The 4,967-nt window shown below is 44.1% G+C and overlaps 1 long non-coding RNA gene across 1 annotated transcript in view; it reads left to right on the plus strand.

Moving 5' to 3' along the window:
- Positions 1-1,658: 1,658 nt before the first annotated feature.
- LOC106723760 overlaps positions 1,659-4,967 on the plus strand; it is an 11,888-nt gene continuing 8,579 nt past the window's right edge. The window contains exon 1 of the long non-coding RNA XR_001359474.1: positions 1,659-2,326. This is a non-coding gene — a long non-coding RNA (uncharacterized LOC106723760). The remainder of the gene's footprint in view (positions 2,327-4,967) is intronic.

Raw genomic sequence — 4,967 nt, forward strand, 5'->3', positions numbered from 1 at the left:
GGACACTCTGCAACTCAGGCCCCCTAAAGGACACAGCCTTTCCGGAAAGCCCTCCTTCCCAAGTAGGTCTGCCTGCTCATCCTTACGGGACACACCCCACTTTGTAAAGACTTTATTTTTTAGAGCAGTTTAGTTTTGTAAGAAACCCCAAACCCTCTTCCAAAGTGGCTGTCCCATTTTGGATGAGAGTTCCTACTGCTTCACATCCTCATCAGCATTTGGTGATGTCAGTGTTCTGGATTTCAGCCTTTCTAGTGGGTGTGCAGTGGTAGTAACCCCACTTTTGAAGACATTCCCTTTGCTTTCAAGCACAGTGCTCATTATAGTGTAAGAGCAGTGGGTCCTCGCTTACCAGGGACTGCACCTCCCTCCCTGGCACTCATCCAGGCGCTCATTATAGTGTAAGAGCAGTGGGTCCTCGCTTGCCAGCTTCGGGACCAGGGACTGCACCTCCCTCCCTGGCACTCATCCAGGCCCAGCACCATGTCTCATCAGCAATTCTAAATGTTTTCAAAAATCCAAAATACTTGACTTTAAAATGCTGTTGACATTTACTTTGTTCATAAAATGCTAAAAAAAAAAATAATTTAAAAAAATCATCGGTAAAACAAATGCCCTCAACTATTTAATCTCAATGTATAAATTACAAACTTGCCAAATAGTCAAGTTTTTATGTCTTTTTTTTTAATTGGTAACATTTTCTTATATATATTCTGAATACTCAAATGTTTCATTTCTATAGCTTACAAGGACCCTTTAAGAAATGAGTTTTCTCTGGCCTGAGACGAGGAAAGGAGAACCTCTGAGCTGAGCTCTGGCTGACGTGTGGGTTCGTGAAGTCAGATGGTACATTTGCTGAGCCAACTCCTTGCCACTGGCGTGGCCTCATCCCAGGCCCCTCGCCTAGGCACGTGGCCGGCTGGGTAGCTGACTGTCCACATTTCTCAAATGCCCTGTGCACAGCTGCTGCTCCCATTTCAAACAAACCCTGGGATGTGCGACTCCCACCCAACATTAAAAATACCGTCAGCCAGCACTCTGTGTCACAGGCCACATGGGCTTAAGCTACAATGCAGCTGATTCTATAGCCATCACCATAAATTATATGTATTTATAGCCATGACTACTGAATAATAATTTTTAAACCATCATTACAGGTTCTACTTATTTGGGGGTTTTCCCAACTAAGTTAAAAGACTGTCACTTTGTTGCAGGAGACTAGTTTTACCACTGGAATAGCTCATGGAATAACTCATGATTCAGGGAACAGAACTGTTTGGATAACTACCAGCCCCTAGAGCACTCGGCCCAACATTTTCCCTGAGTACAAAACACACTCCATCTGTGCCCGTCAGGAGACACACACCCCAGAGGTCTTTCCTGGGCACACGGCCTGCAGGTGGGCACAGCCACAGAAGCCACACTCTGCCCAGGAGCACTGGCCATCACGTATCACATCCAAGGGCACTTGGTAGACACACCTCTGTCTGACCACTGAGTTCAGGATGGCCTCCATCTCTACAGGCAACGTAACCCGGCACTCACAGCAGAGACCTTCCTAGGAATCCTCACGCAGACACGCCCCGGGAGACTCTCCACATGGGAAGGACGCTGCGTGTGTGGCCCAGCAGTGAGGGCCACGTCAGAGCTGACGGGGGAAGGACAGCCATCGGGTGACAGCACCGGCAGTCTGCGGATCGGACGCTCACCAGGCTCCTGGAGAAGACCAAAAGGTCTCCCCTGGGGCAGCCAGCGCCTGTGCCCCGGCCCCAAGAGACAAGGAGGCTGGGGATCCTCCGTGACTTTCAGGGACAGCAAACAAAGGTCATGGCAGGTACCCAGCAGGAAGCCTCGGATACTCACATGCCACCTACTCTGAGATCTGGCGTGAACCCTGACCCACAGCCCCTGCAGGGGGAGGGCTCGCCACCCGTGCACCAAAGGCCCACTGGGAGGCCAGGCTGTGCAGCAGCTGACACTGGATTAAAGGGGCACCTTCAGGATCAGCAGTCAACTCCTCCCTGACAGACCACTGTGCTTTCATCAGAGCAGGGATGAGCGGCACCAAGAACATCGCTGAAAGTGATCATCTGCCCTCGAGTTTGCAGTGTGGCTCCTCCTTCCCGACAGCCCGGGTACTAAAGCTGTAAATACATCACCCCAATTGCGCCCCCTTAAATATACTGGCATGCAAAGCCTGAATGCAGATCCGGTAAAAACATTAAGAAGCAAAATTATGTATCAGCCTTTTTTCTTACGTTTTTTAAATTTTATTTTTTTCAATTACTGTTTGCATTTAATATTATTTTATATTAGTTTCAGGTGTGTAATATAGTGATTAGACAATCATATACTTTACAAAGTGGTCCCCTAATACTGCAAGTACCCACCTGGTCCCACACAAAGTTATTACAATATTATTGACTATACTCCCAATGCTGTCCTTTGCATCCCTGTGGCTATTTTGTGACTAACAATTTGTACTTCTTAATCCTTTCACCTTTTTCCCCCGACCCACCTCCCTTCTGGCAACCAGCAGTCTGATCTCTGTATCTATGAGTCTGTTCTATTTTGTTTGTTCATTTATTTTGCTGTTTAGAGTCCGCATATAAGTAAAATCACATGGTATGTGTCTTTCTCTGTCTGACTTATTTCACTTAGCATAATACCCTCTGGGTCCATCCATGCTGTCACAAATGGTAAGAGTTCATTCTTTTTTATATATGTATTCCACACACCTCTTCTTATCCAATCATCTATATCATACATCTTCGCCAACACTTGTTGTTTGTTGATTTATTGATGATAGCTATTTTAACAGGTATGAGGTAATATCTCATTGTGGTTTTTATTTGCATTTCTCTGATGATTAGTGATGTTGAACATCTGTTTCATTTATCTATTGGCCATCTATATGTCCTCTTTGGAGAAGTATCTATTCAGATCTTCTGGCCATTTTTTATTTTTTTTAAAATATGTTTTATTAATTTTTTTTTTTTTTTTACAGAGAGGAGGGGAGGATAGAGAGTTAGAAACATCGATCAGAGAAAAACATGGATCAGCTACCTCCTGCACACCCCCTACTGGGGATGTGCCCGCAACCAAGGTACATGCCCTTGACCGGAATCAAACCTGGGACCCTTCAGTCCGCAGGCCAACGCTCTATCCACTGAGCCAAACTGGTTAGGGCTCTGGTCATTTTTTAATTGGACTTTTTTTTGGTGTTGACTTGTATGAGTTCTCTACAAATTTTGGATAATAACCCCTTTCAGATATTTCATTGGCGAATATGTTCTCCCATTATGTTCTGTCTTTCTGTTTTGTTGATGGTTTCCTTTGTTGTGCAAAAATGTTTTACTCTGATGCAGTCCATTATATCAGCATTCTTTATCACCAGGGTCAAATGTGGCTAACAGTTATTTACAAAGGAATTGTAGGTCGACCTGGACTTTGGGCCAAATGTATTCTCCACAGTATATGTTTATAACACCAGACATTTTATTTGTGTTTTATTAAGTTTGTTTATCTTTTTTCTACTGTCTACTTTTTGGGAGCATTTCTTACTTTTAAACTATAATGATACTTCAACTACAAGCACGCATTTATAAAATTAGTTTGTAAGTGCATTTCATCATTAAATACTTCACAAGAAAGCAGTAAAAAGGCACTTAAAGAAAAGGCCCATTTTCTCCTCTACCAAACTTTTTTTTAAAACCACACAGAATGTCTCAATTTCCAAGAGCCTGTGTACAAAGGTCCTATTGGGTGGACCACAATATACAGAGAAAGAAGCACTGGGCCTACAGCAACCTTTCACTTTAAGAAAAGACCTTGTAGGTAAATTTGGGCCCCAGACTTAAAGATGAACTGAACCATTAAAAGAAAAACCACTAACCAGTTTCTCCAAAGCAAGACTGAAATCCCTTCAGTCTGAATGAATAACTGGAAGTGATGAGCAGAATATGAAAAGAAGGGAAAAAAGAATGTGAACATATGGAGGGGGAAAAATTACCTATTACATTTCACCCTGATGATGAGTCTCATATCATAGAAACAAATTTAGAGGTTTTACTATTTTTGACTGGCAGTGACCTCAACCCTGATATTTAAGCAAAAAGAGTAGAAAGTGTCAGTTATGTTCAAGTTTAGCAATAAAATACTGCGACTCTCAAAACAATTCCAGTTTGTTTGAATTTGGAAATGAATGTGTTTTATGTTGATTTGTATTCTCGGGCTTATCTAATAATTTGTTGACTGGTTATCTACTGGCTAATTCTTGTCATGTTGGCAAACTGTTCCAGTTTTTGTTTTTGTTTTTTTCCCACTTGAGACACACGTGAACATTCTTGTAATTGTAGGTAACTGCTCCTGGTGTTCAGTCCTGAGGAGCCGAGGCCAAGGAGATGAAGAATCAGGTTCGGGTAGATGGGCACACACAGGCCTGAGGGCCACCGGTGGATCCAATACCAGAGAGCAACCATCCTGACAAAAAATCCTCTATTAACAGTTTATGAAACGGGGCGCACGTGCACACACATCAGTGCACACCCCCGCACCCATGGCCGTGCGCACACCAGCCTGCACACATGCACATACACACACCCCAGGATACCCCTCACGCAGTGCACAGTCGCAAATGGGGAAAAGATGGGCAAGTAAATCAGTCCCATGCAGGGGTTGGCATCCGTCCCATGCAGGTCCCAGCTCCACGCTCCCACAGGCGAGCCAGGTCCACTTGGGCACATTATCTATGCTCCATTGGCCTCAATTTTCTTTGCGTAAAATGTGAATGATGATGAAACTGGCTTCACTGAAGCTCAGCACAAGCTGCTCGGCAAAGAGCACCTGTGACCTCACACACAGTAACAGGCTGACACGCTCCAGAAAGGAAGTCATTAGCCTAAAACAGGACTTAGGATCCTGCTCGGGAAGTGCAGGTCTCAGAACAAACAAAGGTGTTGTTTTAA

The sequence above is a fragment of the Myotis brandtii genome, unplaced genomic scaffold (assembly GCF_000412655.1).
Source record: "Myotis brandtii unplaced genomic scaffold, ASM41265v1 scaffold639, whole genome shotgun sequence".
NCBI classification, from domain to species: domain Eukaryota; kingdom Metazoa; phylum Chordata; class Mammalia; order Chiroptera; family Vespertilionidae; genus Myotis; species Myotis brandtii.